Source organism: Pantherophis guttatus, chromosome 2, assembly GCF_059756535.1.
Source record: "Pantherophis guttatus breed Tessera chromosome 2, ASM5975653v1, whole genome shotgun sequence".
NCBI lineage: Eukaryota > Metazoa > Chordata > Lepidosauria > Squamata > Colubridae > Pantherophis > Pantherophis guttatus.
The window spans coordinates 40,635,766-40,660,283 of NC_142064.1; the positions used below are offsets into that span (position 1 = coordinate 40,635,766).

General features: G+C 37.7%; 1 long non-coding RNA gene across 13 annotated transcripts in view; it reads right to left on the reverse strand.

Moving 5' to 3' along the window:
• Nucleotides 1–24,518, reverse strand: part of LOC132711494 (uncharacterized) — a 152,419-nt gene that overhangs the window by 44,439 nt on the left and 83,462 nt on the right. For 12 of the 13 annotated variants that reach the window (XR_015732129.1, XR_015732136.1, XR_015732132.1 and 9 more), the window contains one exon: nucleotides 1,242–1,307. This is a non-coding gene — a long non-coding RNA (uncharacterized LOC132711494). Of the gene's footprint in view, nucleotides 1–1,241; nucleotides 1,308–11,658; nucleotides 11,774–24,518 lie in introns of all 13 variants that reach the window. The other variant, XR_015732134.1, reaches the window with a different exon arrangement.

The window sequence follows — 24,518 nt, forward strand, 5'->3', positions numbered from 1 at the left end:
CTGCAGGTTCGAATCTCGCCAAGGCTCAAGGTTGACTCAGCCTTCCATCCTTTCTAAGGTAGGTAAATTGAGGACCCAGTTGTGGGGGCAATAAGCTGACTTTGTATAAATATACAAAAGGATGAAGGCTATTGCTGAGCACATTGTAAGCCGCCCTGAGTCTCCGGAGACGGGCAGCATATAAATCAAAATTTTAAAAAAAGAAAAAAAAAAGAGTAGGTGCCTTAAGTCTGTGAGTTCCTTATATGAGTTATTCACATACTCAACCACTAGAAAAACATCATGAATGTATGCTTTGCTACACATATCCTGTAGCCAACTACCTTTGTTGGTCTTTTCAGTGTGCATTCATTGGGGACTTCTTTAGCTATATAAGATTTTACATCCTGTGGAATGATCTCAGAGCTCTGAATGCAAAATATGATACCTTGGGACATAATTTAGGTTTGCTACTTTGTATGAGAAATTTTGGATACATACCAATGAACATTTTACAGTCATTTATATGCAGTTCTAGAATTTTGTTTTTATGGGTGAGGTAGTATTTTGTATTTAATGACTATATTCTACAATATATAAGAAAATACCATTCTTATATTCTGAGCAATTTAAATGAAACAAAAATGATTGACTAGAAATGATAAAATAAACTTGAGAAAGCTGTCTACAAATACAATGTCTCTCAGTGAAGCAAATGTCATGTCACAATTGTGGTTGCAGCTAAAAAGCTGGTTTTGCTTTCTTTGCACATTTATATTACATGGCATATCGTATATCCCCTAGGCCTATTTCCTTTCATCACTAGTATTATCAGAAGGAACTGTATTAAAATAATTTGGATGATACAGTTAAGTGCTGCTTTAAAAGAAGCTTCTCTAAAAGAATCTTTCATTGTAAAACACTTTTTTTCTTAAACTCAATTTAAAATTGCACATCTTAAATGTATGCAACTATTTTTATTTTTGTTGTAGTTCTCTGATATTTGACTGTCAGATCCTTGAGATGGGTGAGAAAGAAGATGAACTTCCTTCTTTAAATTTGTAAGAGTTCTGCATCCAGTGGCTTTCATTGTGGTATGCAATATTATGTATAATTGCTTCAACTAAATATGAATACAGTACACACTATGCCGTATAAAATAAATAAAAGGACAGACAATGGAATGATGCAATATAATACTCTAAAATGTCAACTACAAAAGTATTAATGTGCTATCAGAATCTCATAATGTCCAAGTTTACCTCTTTGAAGATGCCATTCCAGAATCCAAACTCATTCAAGAAATCAGCTGCTTATTCTTAGCATCCCTGGAAAGATAAGAACGCAAAATAGGAGCTCATACAAAGATCTTAAATCATAAATTGGCTGTATGAGAAAAGGTCTAACTTCAGATAGTTAGATCTGAAAAATTTCAGGGCTTTATAATTAGGACAAATAATCTAAATTGAATTAGAAAAAAATGGTACTGAAATTCAGTCCTTTAAAAAAAAAAAAGACTTAGAAATGCTTGAGCCGTCAGAGACACTCAAATAAGCCAAAGTTGGGGAAATGCACTGCCTAGGTTATGTACTAGTCTATGGCCATAATAAAGATTTGATTTGAGGTTTGCATTCTCAGATAGATTGCCTGGAAAACATCCATCCTTTATGTTATAGCCATAAAAAAAACCATTGAGCATTTCTGTTTCATTGATCAGCTTCTTAATGGTATTAAAACAATATAATAGAATGATTCAGATTCAAATTAATTTGTACAATCATTTTCTCCAAAGTAATTCCCAATGGTTCAAAAGTAACTCATGTTTAAATCACTGCAGTTAGGATAATAACCTTACACCTAAAAATATACTTATTTTAACTTTTCTGTTGACTCAACTGCATCTCATGTAGTAATCTACTATAAAATCACTCTTAAATTAATTGACATATTGACGTGTAGGGCTGCTCAACATAGATGTATGAAAGAATCTAAAATATAGTATACTTAAAATTATTTGCATTTTAATATTAAGAATGTATGACAACAATTAGGCAACAATAATCCCTAAGCTATATTAGCCACAATGTTTTTGTTAATGGTGAATAGATTGAAAACAAGACTCAGAAAAGATTGCATTTCTCATGCAGATACAACAACAAAATAGCTCCCCAAACAGAATTATTACAAATATGAAAAGCATCTAAATCTGAATGCAAAATGTGGACTTTGGTTGTACTGTATGACACATAATTTCTATACAAACTGGCTAGCTGTAGAAAATCAAGTAATTCTGAAATAATAGGGCAGCCTTGTTCTATTTTTAAAGGTATAAAAAACACACAGAAACCTAAAATACCTTCAAATTTGTTTTTTGTTTATTAAGCTAACATTTCCCAAAGTGCTGGAAAAATAAAGAAGCTCTCTATTCTGCCTTTTCGGCTAAGCTTTTCCTGGGAATAAGAATCAGTATACTAAGCAGAACTAGTATTATTGTTGCTCTCAAATCCTTGACTTATCTTTGCAAGAATTTTAGTGTGAGCTCCTGCCTCAAATCCTGAAGGCAACCCATTTCAAAGACCTCAGGAAGTAGAGTTATTTTCTTCAGTTTTGCATTACCCTACTTTAAAAAAACAAAACAAAAACTAAACTTGAACTAATTGAAAAATCTATTCATGACTTTAAAAAAACAAATTATGGCTTAAATGATTCTGCTTAGCTGAAAAGTACACAGAAAAGGAGAAAAATAGCTCAGGCGTGTTGAAGGACTAAAAATGCACATGAATCAATTATGAAAAAGAGAAGATCTCTTTGAATGGAGAAAAGCTGATTGGAATTAAGATAGGCTTTGTTCATAACTGCAAGGTACAAGTAGAGGACTTTTCAGAAAAACAGAAAAGGGGGATTTGGGAGTGTTTAGCTGCTTAGTACTATAGTGCTTTAGAGCCCATGTGAAAATTTGCTGCTAGCTATTAATCATCATTGTGCCTTTGCAAAGAAGCTGTTACAATGATGGCTATATGTCATTATATTCCCACTGTATGTAACGAATCAGGAAGCTGGGAAAGTTGGATAAGAGCGGCTGGCAAACTTTTTAGTAGTGGAATCTATTTAAATAAATTTACATCACATTTACTACTTTCTTGGGTATGGGAATCATGCTTTAAAATGAAACAATATGCTGTGTTCATGGGCCCTGATCTTTTATTCTCCTGTCTCTGAGCCCACTCTCCAGGTCAGCCTTTGCCAGCACTGACAGCATGCTTTTCTCATAGCCTTCTCATAGCCTTTGGTTGCTTTCAAGTTCAATTTAGCACAATAAAGTTGTTATGCATGACAGTTTCGAAAGCAGAATAGGTGGTGTCTAAGCCTGCTGTGTCGCTACAAAGTGGGCTCATGCTCTGCCAGCCAGCTCAGTTACTGAAGCCTTGCTGGTGGGACACTGCAGTGGACCTCCAGACGTTCCCATCCTGACCAAAGCAATTAGCTTCAAACTGCAAGAAGCCACAGGGTCACACTCCCGTTCAGCGAGGCTCCATCATTTAATGTGCTGCAATAGATTTTAGAGCCGAGTTGATTTATTCTGTTGTGCTCCCTTTTTAATGGTCTTTATACAGATGTGTAAAAGGATCAAGGAAAAATTTTAAGTCATCGATGGCTCAAGGGGGTTGTTGTTGTTGTTACTATTTGGTTTTTTTAAAAGAAGAAATCTAAGACTTTGTTTTGCATTCCTTTTACAAAGGAATGGGCTTGAAACATGTCAGCCTTAATTCCATTAGGCTGATATGGCTAAAAGAGAACCCCGAGGTGCCAAGAGTGGGATGTGAAAAGAAGTGTCTCTTTTAGTAAGCTTCACCAAGCTGATAATAAAAAAAAGCCTTAAAATATAAAAGTTGTCAAATCAGTTTCTATTTCTTATTTCACATATGTACATATACATTTTAAAAAAATGAATCCACTTTAATTTAAAATCAACTAATCTTAATTAAAGGGAATATCATTTCAGGTATTGCCAATTCTATAAAGTAAAAGAAACAAATTGGATGTAGCTCCTGAAACATTTTATCAAAGTGAATCCCATCGGTGTAACTTCTAACAAAAAGCATGCTTTGAAGGACTGATATTAAGGAGAAAACAGAAACCTCTTAGCCCCCATCTGACATTTATATAATAGTGTTAATATTCAAGTGTATTAATAATTTTATATCAATAATTTTTCTATCAAACAGCATATGGACAGTAACTAAACAGACCTCCTTTACTTTTAACTATTGTTTTTAAACCATGAGTTCACTTTTGAGAAGTAAGGATAGAAGTTTTTTTAAAAAACAAACAAACAAAAGATTAAGATTCCCCCTTCATTGTGTTAAAAGAAGTTCCAAGATGGACTGTGGGTGTTAAGAATGACAATTTCTCCAGCTGCCTATCTACTTTGAATAATTGATCCTTCCTGGCTGATCTTATTCTCTTAATTCTCTCCGAGCAAGCAATATCTGATTATTGTATAAGTAAAAAAAAATAATGCTAATAATTATTTGCGAGTTGTCAAAAACTCAGATGTTCACTATAAATATTTAACTCCATGAACTTTTGGTTTACTTTAATGGGGCAAAACCAGCATACATTTGATATGTAAAGTAACATTTTGGGAAATGCAATAATATTGTAGAGGCCACTAGGCTGGGGAAACTAATCTGGTATGTATTGAAAACTGGACTGTATATTATAGCATTTATTTTCTACCAATGATAAAGGGGTTGCTCCTGAATAATGTAAAAGATTAAAAATAGCATATTCAGATAGCAAAATAGGAGAGGTGAGGCATGCATATATATTGTGCATAAGAAGACCATATTAATCAACAGCATTATGCTTGTTTGAGCAAGTAAGCTATTTCCACAATTTGAAAGACAGTCAAATATACAGCTAAATACACCTCCAATAGAATACGTTGCAAGTCCTCTTTCAAAATGGCTCCCGTGCTTATTTGCAAAAAAAGCTGTTAGAGAAGATTGATAAAGCATCATTTTGCCAAAATATTAACTGGTACTTCTTGGTTTCCACTCCCAAAGACTATTATCTATTATTCCTAGTTATCCCAGGCATCAAACTGGCACCCATAGGTATTCCATATGGGAGAATTTCAGAGACAGGGAGCGTATGAAAATCACAGTGTTTTTAGCCAGTATATCACATTAATCTTACCCTAATTTATTGATACTAACAACAATTAAATGTTGTGCAATTTAGTCTGGATGAAAAGATTATTTATATTTTTCAAGAGACTCAGAAACTGTCATTAAAAGATTTAATTTTGAAGAACATTATCTACTTTAGTTACAAATAAAAATCCAGACTAACGAGTTTGAAATTCTGCCCCCAAAGATTTATTTCTATAATTCCAGTTACCTGATCTTTCTCCAGTAATATTGACAATGTTAATGGGTTTACTAGAAAGAAATATAATCAGTAATCCATCAAGGGTATCCTATTGTTTAGACTTCCTATATACAGCCACAGAAACCCATGCTCATCCTATATGGGATCATTCCATTATTCATCCTCACTACTGTTGACTTTAATCATTCACAATTTAAAACATGGCTCCTTTGCTATTCCTACCTGCAGACGCCTAGGAAGTATTGACCTATGCAGGAGCATCCACAGAAGGGGTTTAAAAATGAAGTTTAAGTCTATGATCAAAATGTATTTTTTTATATGTGTCACAAAAAGTAACAAGGCTTTGATTTCATGAGCATGGCCACCATTATCTCTTTTTTGGTACACAACGGTCACATCTGGACACATGGATGATCAACTTTTGTATACTTAAAATAATCTGAAATTTGCTACAGGATTGCTAGTTGCAGTTATTTAAAAAAAGCTGTGAATGGTTTAAAATTGACATGGAGCCTGAAAAAGTTTGTCTCCACTCATGTTTTAGCAAATTGGGGAATATAATAGGTTTGTGAAGCCAGATTTATTTCTCTGTTTAATTAACTGCAATAGTTATTTGTCATTTTAATATCCTTCATAAGCATAAATGTTTCCTAAAGATAAAGATGTATCCCTAAATATACTTACTACTATATTACTAAATATACTTACTACTTACTTTTAGAGAACCAGTGCATCTACTTTTGAACAAATATGCTTAGGAAAGTTATTATATAACATGCAAGCTTTCTAATAGAGAAAGGTATCCCAATAAGTGGATAGATTCTTCTTTAGTAACTGTTAGTCCTCAAAATGCTACAAAAGTGTTGTTCTTTATAGTATAGATGTGTTCAGCTAGTCTAAAGCAGCTTTAGAGCAAGATTAATTTGATTCAGCTTTTTGAAAGAGTGTTTGTTTACTTTTCTATAGATAGACTGAAGACTCTTCCATATTGCAGCTACAAACACCTATTAGGTTGAGAAATTAGACACTTTAGATTACAGCATATAATAGTGTGGAGTTTATACTCATAAAAATGATGCCTAGCTGAAAAAGACAGTGTTTTTGAATCCTGAATTATCAGTTATTTTTCCATTCTCCTTGCTAAACAGTTTTGAAAGAAGCAGACAACTATCGCACGTTGAATGTTGTACAGTTACAATTTTAACATCCTTAGGAAGCATGCCTAGGAATGAGAGTTTAGTAATATCTGCAATAGCTCAGGTATCCTGTTTTAGTATGTATTTACTTTGGCGTAACTAAATTACACCAAAGTAAATGGTAATTCCATTATAAATTTAAATTTGCCAAAACATTAATTCCTTGAACTTCAGTTTTATCTTTTTTTTAAACTTTTACTTCATATTATTTTATAGTTAAACATTACAGAAATCAACTGGCTTTCATATCATGGTAGAAGAGTGGATGCTATACTATTTGGCAACAAAAGGTCAATAAGGTTATATAGCAGTTTTCCCTAATTACATCTGCTCATACGTGCATCATATCTATGTGCTTATAAAATTAGTACCATTGTAACCCATATTAACACAGAACAAACTTCAAACTTAATATCATTTGTTTCAACTTTCTAGGATGTGACTAAGGAGCCAATCTTAGGCATACTTGCTAGGCATACTTTGATCACACTGTTGTGGCTGCCATCTTGACTTTTTGACCCTGCCTGCATATACTCCTGATAATAATTAACAATAATTGCTCCCCTTGGGGACCCTCTCAACAACTTTACAGACTTTGGAGGAGCAGTCTGCTCATCAAAGTTGAAACACACCGTAAGAATATATATGAGGAAGGTTGTGATTGTGGTTTCATTTTATGCATCTGTGTTTTGGGTTTTTTGTTGTTATTTTTTCCTATTGCTCATTTCTGATAATAAAAAGTTTCATTTTGTGGTCTTTTTAGTATATTTCATAAATAATTATACAAACAAGTAATTCTACATACACACAGGTGTTAAAACACAATTTTCAGACACAATAATTATACTGCAATCTTAAACTTAGTTGATAATTCAATCCAAACAGCATTAAAACTTTATGCAGCTATAGTATTGAGTTTAGGGAGACTTACTTCCAAACATATCTGTTAACATATCTGTTATCTGAAATTTCTTACTTTCAATGTGCAGTGTAATGTTTTGATATAAAGTAAAAAGTGATGCATTTTCTTGGGGTCAGATTTATTTCTCTTAAATAAGTAACTGGCATTAACAACAGTCAAAGAGAGTCAAACTCTCTTGAGCATTAACCAAATAAGATTTCATTCACAGCTGTCATGAAAAAAGTTGATCAAATAAGCATTTCTTCTGTTCTGCATTTCATATAAATTAAGAACTAGAATGTGAACGGAAGCTATGTTAAGTTATTTTCATGCTTTCTCAAAGTTAATTAAATTTTTGCTCACGTTCTTTCTTTTTATAAATAACTGGTTATAGAAATGTAGCATCTGTATGCATTGAAACCCTCTAAAATATCTTTGGATCTTTTGCACAAGTGCTGAATAAAAAAACATATTCTATTTTCTACATCAACATGATTTTCTACGATGTCTTTAATCATCCTAACTTATGTTTATTTCTTTTTCTTTTTCACTGTAGACTATTATTTTACTTCCAACCAATTGGATTTCTATGGTAAGCTTGGTCAAAATAAATACCCTTCCATTCTTGAATCTATATATTTATCTGAAGTATCTAATCAAGCACTTTCCACCTGTAAACATTAGTGAATCCTATATAGTTTGAATCTTCTAAGGCAATTTTTAAGCAGGCCACAAACACCCTAGCATTAAAATGCAGATTACGTTCTTTCAGTTGGAAAAGACTGTGGGGGGAAAAAAGAAAAAGAAATCTAAATGTTTGCACTAAACAAGTACATCTAAGTTGTTAGAAGTGGGATTTGCCAAGTTGCAATTTCAATGGTTCAGCTAATGAGTAAATGCTAGATTGTATCGGCTGTGCTAAACAAGCTTGCATTTTGCATTTGCATGAAGTGTAATGGTATCAATTGACTGGTTCTTTGTGGTTCTTATAAAAGTACCCTTGAATGTTTTGATGGAGGGAAGAAATGCAGACAATAATGTCATGATAGCTGAATGTCAGCAGTAACTTTGAACCTAAATTAGTTTCATTATCCCTGTGATTCCACATACTGTAGATATACACACTGCAGCTGGGCCTTCAACAGCCCCTTTTGTTGCTTCAGCTCAAGTTTAGTTTTAACTATCATTCATTCTTGCTATATGTATTTGTACAGCGGTGCACAACTTTCAAATCAGCCTTGCAATAGCTTTTAAAATAACAGAAAACCCAGTTTAAAACAATGCTGGTCACTTACTAATGAGGATCAGCTTATTTCAAAGAGGCCCCAAGTCTTGGCTGGATGACAAGTTCAAGCACCACCTTGCTTGATTTTACTTGTGCTGTGAATAATCTAGGAACTGTTAAACATCATTGGATGCTATATTATATTTGGTTAGATAATCCAAAAATGTCACTTAACAGGGATTGGGAGTATGCTGGTAATACCCAGCTTTATATCTTTACCCTATCTCAGTGTTTGAAAGTATGAGAGTACAGGTGGAGAGGAACAGGCTGGTAGTTAACTACAAAGCTTTTCATGACTTGGGGCTGAATGTACTTGTTCAATTAGATCTGGCAGGAGATCTACTAAAAATGCTATCTGGTGGGATCGACAAAAAGAGCTTTTTCTGTCATGGCGTCTTCTCCCCTCAGGCATCAAATTGGCTCCAACCCTCTTGGCTTTTTATAAGGCCTCAAAGACTTGGTTATGTCACTGGGCCCAGTGAGTCAGGACAGAAGCAGAACCCTTGAGATGCTTATGTGAGGGTTGTGGTGGGTTTCAGATGCCCATTATTAGATGCCCAGAATCATGACACTGACATGGACAGAAAAATAAGCTGAAATAAATCAATAGATTTATAAACCATATATACTGTATCTTTAATAGTAGTATAGTTATATAAGAATCAGAACATGAATGAATAACACAGAAACATAAGCTCTATTTTGCTGAACCATCCTTATGAAAATGTCTCTACCATTTAGATTTCAGAAGTGATCAGACATTTCCCCATCAGATGAAGTGACAATATTCTTAATTTATTTCTGTTTGTATTTATAACTCTTGGTGGGAAGTAGATTAAACTTGATAGTTCAACTTCAGCAGTAGCTATGTCCTGTTAAGTTGCACACTAGTCTTACTTTAAACACACACAAACAAAAGAAATCAAATTACAAAAGACTTAATCTCTGGTAGATGGATAGTTACTGATTTTTACATTAGTCATAAAACTATAAAATAACATTTGCAGTGCCACCTAGATGAACTGATATTACTCAGAATCCCAAGGTAGCACACCTAGAGGGCACCATGTTGGGGAGGCTGCTATGCACATAATTAAATGCAGTTCATATTTCACATTGAGCAGTTGGCAGGTACATTGATTTCTCCAGATGTGGTTATTTTGCTTGATGACTAGAAGCTGAATGTGAGAAATGATTTCATTCAGCTTTGCTTCTAAAGTGATAAGGAAGCTGTGTAAAGGTAAGGAGGAATCTCTCTTTACAAAGAAAGTTGCAAAAGAGAAATAATTATTTTTAAAAATACATCATTGTGCTAAATCTTATTGAATCACTTTTAACCTTGCACCAATAATCCAATTTTGGACAAGATATTTGGACAAGATACAGCTGTACAAAATTTCAGAAAGCTTTTCCATGATGAAGGTTAACATGAAGCAACTTTGTGTCCTTTGTGTCCTTATGAAGCAACATGACCCACCATTTCACTTCATGTCATTTCAAAGACATTCTTCTGTATAACCAGTAGGCCACCGGTTCCTGTTAGTAGAAATGTCAGAGAAGGCTCATAAACCAATTAGGATATTTCAGTGAGACAAATCACATTAGTACTGTTCCTTGACAATGTAAGCACATTGTTTATATGTTGCGAAATACCTCTTCAAACTTTGTATGACCATTTTATATACCGTATTTTTTGCTCTATAAGACGCAGCTAGGTTTAGAGGAGGAAAACAAGAAAAAAAAATCAGGTGGAGCCTGAGAGGGCCACAGATAGATGTCCTCTCATGTGCCAGCTTTGCCTATTGACTCCTGTGGAAAAGAGACAGAAGAGGCAGGCAATGACAAAGACAGAAGAGGCGAGGTTTAGCACTGTAAAAGAACTCTGCCGCCATGGCCCGGCTGCTATTCACCGAAGGACTGGCATAGGTCCACTGTTGCAGATCCCTGAGGTAATACACTTCATGGTCTGTGATGCAATATTCGCTCCATAAGATGCACAGACATTTCCACCCACTTTTGAGGGGGCGGGGGAAGTGTGTGTTATGAAGCGAAAAATATGGTAAGTCTATTAGACACTTGCTATTTTTTATTTAATTTTGGAATTTCTTATTTTGTTTTATAGATTATGTTGATGATAATATAAGGCAATCCAAAACTGGGGTGGTCTTTCTAGTTCCATGAAAATGGCTACCATTGTCCTTAAGATTTATTTGACTTCAGCTCCCAAAACCTGCCCATGCTGGCTAGGGATTATGGAAATTAAAGCCAAGCACACCTGGAGAGCAACAAACTGGAGAAGAATAATATAGTGTCTCCTGAAAATTATGGGAATGTTTTTAAAATATAGATGATAATTATCTTGGACAGGCTATAACTCATAAAAATCTTAAATGATGTCTTTAGAGTCCCTAAACGTTGAATGCAATTTGCATTACAATGACAGATAATCAATATTCTTTTGAGAGTTAGTGTTGAACAGTGTCTAAGTACATGATCTATTAAGCCTCTTGATCAGCTATAATCCCAACCTTAGGCTTGCAGGCCTTACATAAAACACAACCTCAAACCCTGTCTTCAATAATGGGAATAATAAATATCCTTTCCATTTGCAGCATCAGTTTATTTATGCCATCTTTTGAAATCATCTTTTCAAATTCAAGCACCTTAGACTTTTTTCTGTCCTAAAAGTATAACAGAGGATAGCAAAATATACCAAATTATATAGTCTTATTAATACAAATCCAGCTCTTGGATAAGTGAATACTACCTTGCTTTCCCTTCACTCCTTTCAGAAATTATTCAGCAGTTTAAAATGATGCAGCATTCTATCTTTTGGAACCCCTCCAAAGACCAGCACAAGTCGAATGATGATGATGATGATGATTTCATTTTTTACTTACTTTTTCAAGCACAATCCAAAGTGACTTTTTATTTACGTCCATTGATTAGTTGCTCTTTCTTCTTCTTCTCTTTCTTCAGTGGCATAGGGTGCAATATACCCATTTCCTTGCTTCCCTAAAAGAAGTATGCTACTTATATTACTGATGCTTTTTTAGTTACTCCAACTTTGTGTGGGTTTTTTGCCTGCTTTAAGTTTAAAGAGTAAGAAGTTGATTTTTTAAAAACCTGCTTTATTAATTTGCCACAATTAAATAGCAGGATACACTGAGATTATTAGTATTTAGTTCATCATGTTCCCCCTCAGGGAACAAGCTTTCCTTGAACCCAAGAAAGGAGATAGTATTAGGAAGAAAGTCAGTGTAGCTCCTCCCTGAGTCATTGGCGTATGAGAAGAAAGGGAGGAAAAACTCAATCAGATTAGCAAAATTCTCTAGTCTTCTCTATGATAATGGCAAATATCTGTAGCTTGGGTGTAGGATGAGGGTGAAGGTTCATTCTCCAGTATTGAAGGTTGGTTTCCGAACATTTCATTACTAGGCTAAGTAATATCTTCAGTGGAGTTTAAGGGATATCAGTGTCAGTGTTCTGCTATTTATAATGAAACGTTCAGAAACCAACCCACAAGTTTGGACCTTCTTTATTAGTTGGTTTCCTGATCTGAACTGAACTATCAAGAGGCTGACAACAGCTAACTGCTAACCTAGAATAGGACAACTTACTGTGGCCAATTCACCACAGCCATTTTGCTATGGCCATCTTGCCGTTGCCAACTCACCATGGCCAATTGCCATCGGACAATTCTATGTGAGATAACTCAACATGATAGATGTTATCTGCTGTTGTTTCTTCAACATTATTTCCATTTTTGTCAATGTAGAACAGGGGTGTCAAACTCAAGACCTACAGGCCGGATCCAGCCTGCAAGATGCTTAGATTCGGCCCGTAGGGCCAGCCTGGAAACAGCAAAGGTCTGGAAAAAAGGGGAAGTGAGAAGAAAGGAGAATGAAGAGGGAGGGAGGGAGGGAGGGAGGGAGGGAAGGAAGGAAGGAAGGAAGGAAGGAAGGAAGGAAGGAAGGAAGGAAGGAAGGAGATTATAATAAGAGTGAGGGAGTTCTGCCTTAGCACTTAGCCACCACAGGTGACCCTGACATGAGTGACGTTGAGCTGGCCACACCCACCCACAGCCTCTGAGGTCAAACACAACCCTTATGCGGCCTTCAATGAAATCAAGTTTGACATCCCTGATATAGAAGAAACAGTGGTGTTTCTTCTACAATAAATTCAACATTTATTGTATTGAATTATCCCACATGGATTGTCCCGTGGCGAGTTGGCCATGGCAAGTTTGCCCGTGGTCAGTTGGCTGCAGCAAGATGGCCATAGTGAGTTAGCTACAGTGAAATAATTGTGGCAAGATGGTGGTGGTGAGTTGTCCTAAACCATACCAGTGTAATAAATTAGCTATAAATCTGGCAGATGTGATCAGAATCAGGGCCAAGAGATGCTTCATTTCCTGAACACTTGACTATGTGGATTCACTTTGCTACTCTGATGGCATGAGTGACATATATAAACAGACATGTACATATACCTGTAAGGAATGCCAACCTTTTAGAAGGGACAGTTTCAGACTGCTCCCTGTGAAAATCAGAACCAAGTTATGTAAAGAGCTTAAGCCAGGTCTAGCTTTGTAGAAAACCTATTTACCTTGCAGATCTACCAATGAGTCTTAGTCATGCTTTCCATTTCTTTTAACCTTCATTCAATCTGAATCTATGGACCTGGGGTTTGGATTAGGTATTCTCAGTATCCCTTTTTCAAATCTGATAATGATCACATTAATGAAATAATGTATTTCTCTACTAGAGCAGACCTGTCTAATTCTGTCTTTGATTTCTGGGGCATGGTGGTGGAGAAGAAAAGTTTCACCGTTTGTGGGTATCTTTCCCAGCTGAAAAATTAGAATATTAGCCCAAACAAGTGATTTGATTTTATCTTACCATTATGAACTCATCCTAACAAAAAGCTAGTATTCCTTTGTGCAATAAATCACGTGTTGAAATCACAGCTATTGAATTATGAATCTGTCTTGATTTAACCATGTTTGAGTGTTCTACCTTACACCAAACTGGCCTTTACTGGGGTTTATACTGTGTTTTACCCTTTGGTTCTTTCTATTGGCATAAAATATGTACAAAATAAATATTTTCTAAAACAACTTTTGATTACTTTATTTATCTGCAAGAATTTATTTGCTATTGTCATTACTTCAGAAAAAAAAATACAGTATTAAAATAAATCCTGGATAGCTTTATAAACAAAGACATGATTGCACTGGATGATATTTCATCCACTAGAGTAGATTTTTTCGGGCAAAGTGTTTTCTGTTAATTTCTCACCTATAACAATTTCTGTGGTCTTTGTGTCAGATTACTTACTCTGGGACACACCATTTTAATTTCCCATATTGCCCTTTCCATTATACATATGGAAATTTAAATGGAAGCTTTTACACTTAGAGACTTTTTTCAAACAGAATCATAACATCGCCATCCATTTAGATGCTGAGAATCTGGCAACTTTCCAAGAATTAGCAGGTGCTAATAATCTGTTGGTCTATGCAGACTTTCAAAGGACAGTCTGTAGTCAGAAAATGGAGCATGATAAGCTGGATATATTCACTGAATTTTTCAAAGAGGTTCAGATCCATATTTTACATCCATTAAGCAGCATTGAGCAGCAGACTCAATTTAAGATACTACCATAATAGTGGATACGCACGCATACACACACACTCTCTCTCTCTCTCTCTCTCTCTCTCTCTCTCACACACACACACACACACACACACACACACACACACACAAAGAGCCAGCAGTCAGTCTGCTGGCTACCCATGTTCAGACACTATTTCTGGGAACTTCTACTGTCATACTGTAAATTATTTGAGACAAAACTTAATGAGCATCCTCTCTATGAAAAACTAACTTTTCCTAAATCTTTGTCTCTATACATTTCTTTTTTGCAGCAGATAATAGAATCCTATTCAAATGCTTGGCTTAGAAGCCAAAAGAAGATAGCTGATTCTGGTAAATTACAGTGAATGGGACTAGTGTTGTACCAGAAATAATTTTGTTTAAAAAGGGATATATATATTTCATGAATCTTGTTATGTCATGTGACAAACTGAATGGAAGAATTTACATCTATTGTGTCTTAGAATAATGTTAATTTATTAAGATAGAGGTAGTTTATTGACAGCAAACAAAAACTAACTCCCTTTTGTGTGTGTGTGTCCTTGAGTCAACTTCAACTGCCTGTACTAATCCCTGAAGTCTTCTTGGCAAGAATTTTGGAAGTGGTTTACCATTTTCTTGGGACCAGGAAAACTGCTTAAGGAAGGAACAGAAAACACATTCTCCCAGTTTATAGCCTAGTGCCTTAACCACTACCCTATGCTACCACTTCTTCTAAAAAAAAAGAAGGAAAAAAGACAAATATATAAACCAATTCAGATTCTTCAGTTGATGGACAATAATGCTGAATACCAAATACATTGGAAGTATTAACATCTAGATTTCTTTCAGATTCATTAATTTCAAAGCAAGTGTAAAACTTTTTGGAAAAGTACAAAATCTCAAAACCACCTTCTGTTTAATGGGATATAATATTAATTATTCACATTTTTTACTCAAGGAAATACTTCTAGCACTGAGAGGGCTCTATATGTCTTTTACCATCCATTTTTTCTGATTCAAATTATTATACGTGCTCCATCACCATTGTCTCAGACTGTTAAATTCATGATTGGGGAGAAACTGGACACTCCATCAAAGAAAAGTTCTCAGGGAAGGTAAGTTGATACAAATGACTGCACACCTTTTCTTCTATTAAAGTAATCCCAGTTGCTCTTTACAAAAACTGTCTTTCCTGAACAAATGCTATATATAATACAATAATTATACCCAGACAGGTTATTTGGATATGAGACAAAACAACAACAACAACTCTAAAAGCAGATTACCCTTTCTCTGGCAATAAAAACAACAACCACTATTGCCATCATAAAGCCACAGCACATTAAATAACTAATTATTTCCTGCTATTTGATGACATCCAAAATCATCACCTGTCTTTGGCTAGTGATCAAGCTGGCCTGTTACATTTGTAAAAAAGGCAAGAAAAAGATATTAAAAGATGTTTTCTTAAGAAAGAAAAGTGTACCATATTTTTGTTTGATTGATCAATCATTTTTTAAAAACTTAATTACGGGTGATGTGGTGATAGTAGTCACCAGAAGAAGGACTTCAAATGTCACTGTTTGCCAATACAATTTTTAGCTTAATATTTATGCAGCAATATTGAGGAGAAAAGTATTTACAAGAACAAATACTTTTATCAATATTGTTAAACTTTCTAAAGAAAAATAAGAACCAGCTCTGTTAAGTAAAAGTCTTTGGTGGTTTTTAATAAGGAAAAATGAACGCAAGTGTTAACAAGGCCTAATCTTTCCTTTTGTATTTGTTTCTTCATTAAGCTTTAACTATGCTTTTACCCATTGCATATTGAGAATTTGATGAGAAGATGGTATGACAGGCTTGGCTTCTCCCAATGCAGCTGGCACTGCTGATGCCAAAAGCCAGAGCCTGTTGTAGTGGGATCATGAGAGATTCATTCAGAGTACAGTTTCCCTGTCAGTTTCCCATCCGCTTCAGAATGCTCAGCTCCATCTTTGAATCCTCTTAATGAGAAGTAGAGGACAATGCCAGCATTGTTGTTTCTATTCAGAATTTTGTGGAAAGAACAATCGCTGTTTACCCAACCATTTGTACTACCCAAACTCTTCCGATAATTACTTCTCAAGCTCCTGATTAACTCTGCTCTCTGCCTCAGCACAAAAAGCTATTGAGCCACAAACAGGACAATTCTCTCACTTTAGGGCACAATCCACCAGGAACTTCTTCTGCCCAAATCCATTGAAATTCATTGGAGGTGCATCAGTTTTCAGCAGTCAGCTGTCATTCATTTGAATAGGGCTCACTCAGAGCAAACTTTCTGGTGGATTGTGTCCATAATCTTTTAGCAATGTACCACATAATTAGGAGTAGGGGGATTTCATATTCATCACTAAAACAATAGTTTGCCTAATATAATTTGCAATCAGCTTGTCTGTTTTGTGCAGAACTCATGATGTTGGTCCCCTGCTGAAAACATTACCCAACAGATCATGGTAAACAAAAGATTCTTTTGCTTTTTCTAATTTTTAGATGTTTTCAGTAATCAAAAGCACATTTAAGCATTCATATGCATATCTTAGTATCTATATTTTCTTTTTTCTGATCAACCAAATAAAATCAAAGGATTGCTATTTTTTTCTAATATGCTAGTATTAATTTCAATCTATCAAATCATTTATTTTTTCTTCCCCATAGTTTATAGGCAGCTATTCGTTTCATGCAAAGCAACACCATGAATATGCATTAATTATGGAGATCCATGATAATTTTCCAGGGTTATTCAATGTGACATTTATAGATCAGTAACATCAATTTAAACAAGATTGACAAATATCTAATCTATTTTTAATATTTTTGCTGTCTGAAATCACTAAAAACTAGAGATTTTTTTAAAAAGTACTTCAACATTTACTTAAAACATTGCTATTTTTTTTCACAGCCTGTCATGATTTCAAAAGGATAATTTTATTTCTTTAGGAGAAATAAATAAGCCTTTGTTTCTCTAAGTTCTTTGTTTCTACCTAAAACTATAAAGATATAAGCAGAAAAATGGTCATCATACACTATTTAAACTGTCTCATCGATCCAATCTATTTAAAATGGTCAGTTATCTAATAATTCAATATTCATTGTCTAGTATTTTATTTAAATTTGGTTCCAAAATGTTAAAATTTATGCAAATTAACACACTATGTAAAATCTATCAAATCATTTTGAAGGTTTGCTTTATTTTTGTTTGTTATAAAGGTTAATTAGGAACAAGTGTATGAGTGTAAATTGGTTCTATCCCATAAGTCAATTAGTGATTTTATAAAAGATTTATCCAAAGCAACAAGTAAGCAGGTATTATTTAAATTAGAACTATAGGTAGAAAAAAATATGAGGGAAAATGGACATTGTCCTACCTGAACGTCCCTTTTATGCTCGATGCACTGCCAATCCTACTCCTGGGATGCTGTACGTTGATTGGATGAAAACTGAGTGCCTATAATTTTTTCTGCAGCCTTGGCTCCGCCTCTCGTGACGTCCATCAGTCTTTTTCACGAAGCGCATATTAATTAGAACACCAACTCAGTCTCAGGAACATCAGTTCTCACTTCCACCTTGAAAACAACATCGCCAACGCTGCAGAGGAAGAAAGCAAAAAACACACACCACCCACAGCAGTAATGGTCGGAACACGGGTGGGCCGGATTGGCGGCGCATCGAGCATAAAAGGGACGTTCAGGTAGGACAACGTCCATTTTCCTGACTCGCTGTGCCGCCAATCCTACTCCTGGGACATGCTCAAGTTCATCAATTTTTGGGGGGGGGGCAACCCATTTGCTGTCCATGGGTGGATATTACTGATTGCAGTACACGTCTGCTGAATGCGGCATCGGCAGAAGCAAATGTATCCAAATGATAGTGGCGAACAAATGAAGATAATGATGACCAAGTCGCCGCCTTACAAATGTCATCAATAGACGCCTGGGTAGCCCATGCCGCTGACGTAGCGGCACTACGAGTGGAATGCGGAACAATGCCACCCGGAATAGACACACCTTGCAACTGGTAGGCCGTTGATATACAGGCTTTAAGCCATCTCCCCACCGTATGGGAAGAAACTTTCTGACCCATTGATGATGGTAAAAAGGATACCAATAATGCCTCCGTCCTTCTAAAGGAAGCAGTATGTTTAATATAACGTCGTAGGGCTCTACGGACATCTAACGTATGCCACCTTTTTTCTAGAGGATGGTGTGGATCAGGACAAAAATTGGGAAGGACAATCTCTTGACTTCTATGAAATTTAGAGTTTACTTTAGGTATAAAGGCTGGGTCCAGATGTAAAATGACTGTATCCAGAAAGAATACACATAGGTCTGGACGAATAGACAGTGCCGCCAATCTCTGAAACCCTCCGAGCCAAAGTTACTGCAAGGAGAAATGCCATCTTTAGAGACAAGTTTTTCAAGGAGACTGAAGCCAAAGGTTCAAACGGGTCAGACGTTAGAGCCTGTAAGACCAATGACAAATCCCATGTGGGGAAACGGTGTATGACAGGAGGCGATAAATTGGCTGCTCCCTGCAAGAAGGCTTTAATCTTTGGATCATGAGAAAGTGGTTGACGACCGTCACCTGTCAATACAGTAGCCAAGGCAGCCACTTGCCGTCAAAGTGTAGAAGGCGACAAACCTTTGTCCAGACCAGATTGTAGAAATTGTAAAATGTCAGAAATTGTGGCTGAAGTAGGATCTACATGCTTGGCAGCACACCATCTGGCAAAAGAGTTCCAGGATGCATTATAAATTCTGATAGTTGAAGGACGCCTGGCTGCTTGAATAGTAGAGATGATATTTGATGGAATATTATCTTTCTTTAGGATGATCCGTTCAAGTGCCAAACGGTCAACCTTAGTAAGCCTGGATCTGGATGTCGAATGGCTCCTTGCAGCAGGACCATCTGGTCTTGGGGGATTCGCCAAGGTGGTTCCACTGAAAGTCCCTTCAGGTCGGCGAACCACGTCCTCCGTGGCCAATAAGGAGCTACAATCAGAATCTCTGCTTGTTCCAACAAAATCTTTTGGATGACCCGAGGTAGAATCGGGATGGGAGGGAATGCGTAAAGCAGACCCTTCGGCCACGGGCAGCGAAGGGCATCGTGACCTTCCGTGGCTGGACATGGGTATCTGGTGAAGAACCTGGGAAGGTGAGTGTTCTGAGTGCTCGCAAAGAGATCCACAATCGGTGTTCCGAACTTGATGGCGAGACTCCGAAACAGACGTGGATGCAACTGCCACTCTGAGAGATCTAGATGTTGCCTGCTGAGGTAATCTGCCCGTAAATTGCTGGTGCCGGAAATATGTTCTGCTTTTAATGTAGAACATTGTCTTCTGCCCAAGCCATCAGCCGTTCCGTTTCTGCCATTAGATCTCTGGAACATGTTCCTCCCTGTCTGTTGACATGGGCCTTCGTGGCCATATTGTCTGTCAGAATCAAAACATGCTTGTTGAGCACGTGTGGTCGGAAGTCCAATAATGCCAGTCGTACTGCTTGGAGCTCCAACCAATTGATACTGTGTTGGAGATCAGACTGCGTCCAAGTACCCTGCGCAATATGAGAGTCCAGGTGGGCCCCCCAGCCCTGAAGACTGGCATCCGTTGTTACTGTGACTCGATCTGGTTCCAGAAAAACAGTTCCGCATTGAAGAGCCGCGGACTCCCACCACTGCATCGATTCCTTGACCCTGACAGGAACTGCCACCTTGTCCAGAGAATCCGCCTGTCCATTCCATTGAAATGGTAGTAGGAACCATTGCAGTTGGCGAAAATGACGACAAGCCCACGGTACTATTTGTATGCAGGAAATGAACTTTCCCAAAAGTTGGGATAGTAGTAATACAGTCACTTTTGGTTGAAGAATCACCTGCCTCACCATCTGCAGGATACTGGATTGTCGATCTGGAGACAGGAACACCATTCCTTGTAAGGAGTCTATAACTGATCCTAGATGGAGAATATGTGATGTTGGAATCAACTGACTTTTGGGAATGCTGAGGACAAACCCGTGGTTCCGAAGAGTCTGAAGTACTACTCGTCTGTCCTTGTCTGCTTGTGCCTTCGAAGATGACAGGATCAAAACATCGTCCAGATAACAGACCATATGGATGGAACACTCTCACATCGAGAGTGTTAGAGCCGCCAAAATTTTCGTAAATGTCCGCGGTGCCGACGATAGACCAAACGGCATGGCCCTGTATTGAAAATGGCACCCTTCGAAGGCGAAGCGGAGAAAACGTCTGTGATCTGGATGAATAGGCACATGGAGATATGCCTCCTTTATGTCCACAGATTGCATCAAGTCCCTGCGTCGAATGCATGCTAAAATCGTTCGGAGCAAATGCATTTTGAATCGTCGGTACAAAATGAAGAGGTTCAGTTGTTTGAGGTTTAGAATACCCCTCCAACCCCCCGAACTTTTGGGAACCAAGAAGAGTACTGAATAGAAGCCTGTCTGAAGTTGGTCGTTGGGAACCGGTTCTATTGCTTCTATGTCCAGTAAGTGTTGTATCTCGAGTAGCATGAGATGACGTTTCTGGGGATTGTCTGACCTGGGACACAGAATGAATCATTCTGGAGGAGGGGAGGTGAACTCCAATTATAGGCCATGTGTGATAGTGTGAAGAATCCAGGCATCCGTGGAGGTGGTGTCCCACTGATGGTAAAATGTCTGAAGGCGTCCCCCTACCGGAAGGTAGGACGGAAAGTCATTTGCCTCAATGAAAAGATCGCGAGCTGGAGCTGCGGAAGGGTCGTTTGAAGTTGGTCTGACGTCTTCCGCGGTCCCGAAAGGTAGCTCGACTAGAGGAGGAGAAATATCCTTGACCGTAGCTTCGGTTGAAGTAGGACCCGCTGGGTCCGGAATCGTTCCGAAAGGGCTGCTGGCCGTAAGGTGAAGATCTGCGATCCGGTCTCCTGTAAGACGTAGACATAATTTTCCTCTTATCCCGGCCTTCTACGAGAATGGGATCCAGAGCCGCCCCAAAGAGAGAAGACCCTTTAAAAGGTGCGGCCGTGAGCCTCCATTTAGATTTTGTGTCAGCTCGCCAATGTCGAAGCCACAACAGACGGCGAGAAACTACAGAAGAAGTAAGGACACGTGAAGCAAACTTCGCTGCATCCAGCGATGCATCCGCCGAGAATTCGGCTGCAGCAATCAGTTTGGTTATGTCTTGGTGAATTCTGGCTGACTCAGGAGGCACCCTGTCTCTTAGTTAGCGAAGCCATATAAGGGATGCCCTATTAAAAAATGAGGCAGCAGTAGCAGCTCGAATTGCCCAAGCAGAGGCTTGATGTGTTTTCCGACACGACAACTCAGCCCGTTTGTCCTCCATTCGTAGACCATCTCCAACATCACCAGCCAAGACAGAAGAAGATACGAGACTAGCTACTGGCTCATCTACCGAAGGTAGTTGTAGCAAAGATTCCAGGTCAGGAGCAGCACAATACATTCGTTTATCATGGCCAGAAGGGCCAGAAAGAGAACCAGATCGATCCCAGGGCCGTTGAATCACCTGAGAGAACAAATCTGGAAATGGAATATAATCGTGCTCAGGTTGAGGCATTTTTAATAAAGCATCAGACATATTAGGTTGATCCTGTGACGAAGAAGGTGGGTCAATAACCTTGCCCATATTAGTGGCCACTTTAGACTTATGCAGTAAGGAAGAAAAAAGGGGAGGTCTGAACAGTCCTGGAAAGGCAGGCTTATCAGAGAGAGCCTCATCATCCTCAGACAAATCAAAGTCATCAAAACAGTCATCATCAAGTTCAGATCCCTCTACGCCCTGATGGGAAGTAGCAGACTTAGAAGTGGAAGGGTAGACCACTGAGACAGAATGCAGTGGTTTTGTTGCAGGCACAGATACAGAAGACATTGTACTATGTTGTAAGGTAGATTGCAAAAAATTAGCAAATGCTTGAGAAAGCATAGCTTGAAAATCAATCACCTGACCAGAATTAGTATTACCCATCACTTGGGGTTGGGCAACAGGAACAGCAGGGTTAGGGTCTGATGTAACAGAAGTCATTTGAGGCGGCATAGGTGTATTCTGAACAGAGTCACCCTGACTACAGATAAAATTGTGGCCCTGAGGCACAAGAATAATGTCATCCTGTGGCCAAGCCACAATGTTAGGCTCTTGAGGATTAGATATAAGAGGCACAGGAGGCTGTGTCACAGTATCCTCAACAAAAAGAAGAGTACGATTCTCAGATTGCAAAGTAGCCTTAGCCTTGTTAAACTGCTTCTCCAGAGCATTGTGGCATCTGGTAGCATGTCTGTCCATAGAAACCTCAACTTGAGCAGGCTTGGAAACAGTCTTAGCCACACCTCTGGTTTTGGCCTTCCTTTTCCCTGCAGGCTTAGGAGAGGGAGCCCTAGGAGGGGAATTCTCCTGATCAATATCTGAAGATAGAGGAGTGTCTGCTATAACTATGAGGACCTTCTTTTCTTTCTTTTTTTTTTTTAAATCAACAATTAACAAATATACTGGAATAATTAACAAGTACTTCCCTTCCAACAATCTCCAATCCGGTCAGATGAAGATCAAGACAGGAGGCTTCAGGGAGATTGCCAGCAGGCCACACTCCTCGAGTTGGAATCTGTCAATTGAAACCTTCCTCAATAAAATGGCAACCGGGACCAAGACTTCGAAAAAAAAAAAAAGAGTACAGCTATGCCACACCTCTTTAGGAAAAAAGAGACAGAAATACCAGTTAAAAGGCTGTCAATAAATGAATTAGTGATCAGACCTTTGAAAATCAATAGCGCCAATGAATTACGCTTGCCACTGAAGTTAGTGTCAGTTTAAAATGGCGGGAAACTTAAAACGCCAGGAAAACTGTCTCGTATCCTCAAGGTATGCCTCTAACAAGCAGGGACCCTGGAGCCGCAAGTTTGAGGAAAGAGAAGCTGCGTAGGTGGGGGCGGTTATATGGCGAACCAAAACCAGCTCTACCACCTGCGGCACTAGCGGGGACAAAGGAGCGCCTCACAGCTGTTAAAATTACCAAATACGGCTCCCGTTGCTGCCGGACTGAAAACAAAATGCCGGCTCGACAAGGCAAAGCGCTAAGCGAAGCCGAAGCTCCGCGCATTTGGCAAGCTCCCTTTGCAGTGTCCCCTCAGCTGGGCGAAAGATAAAGAAACGCCTCTCAGCTGAATAAAGGCTGGGTCGGCAGTTTAAATACTTGGCCGAAACCGCCGCCCACGCCTCAGAATTGACAGGCTGAATAAAATGGCGGATCAGCAGTTTAAAATCGCCGCCGAAACCGCCGCTCTGAAAAAAACTCCCAAAGTTTCCTACCGCAGCTCTCTCAATTGAAAATGACTCCTCAAAAAAAATATATAGAAAAAATATAGAAAAAATCACCAATTTCCACTAAAGACCAAATTAAATTCAGAGAAAAAGGCACTCAGGTGTACTCCCATCAACTGAGTGAAAAAGACTGGGGGACGTCACGAGAGGCGGAGCCAAAGCTGCAGAAAAAATTATAGACACTCAGTTTTCATCCAATCAACGTACAGCATCCCAGGAGTAGGATTGGCGGCGCAGCGAGTCAGGAAAATAATTTGCTATATAAATTTCTAGTTACAGCATTTATTGTGTTTTCAATAACCCCAGTGACTATGGTCCAAAATTCAAGACAACTTGTATTATTTGCAAAATTAGTAATCTTGTAATTATATTCAAATCACAATATGTGTAGAAGGGAAAGTAAAAATCCTACACCCATTCTATCTGTATACATTTACATTCATTGATGCATACATTTAAAGCCATTAATTACTATTAAGCATTCATATCCAGATCTTCTAATTGTAAAAATGAAACCCAAAAAAATAAACATTACTTTTAGTGACACATCAAAAGAAAAGCGTGGGATATTTCAGAAAGTGTCCTTGGTTGATTCATATGGTCATATGAATATTGTCTCATTAAATTTATGATCATGCTAGAGTATAGACAATGAACTGAATAGGGCCTGTGGCACCCATAAACCCATATAATCCTTAAATTGGTATATAATCTAAACGTTTGAAAGACCAAAACAATTTTCATATTTGAAGTTGTTTTTT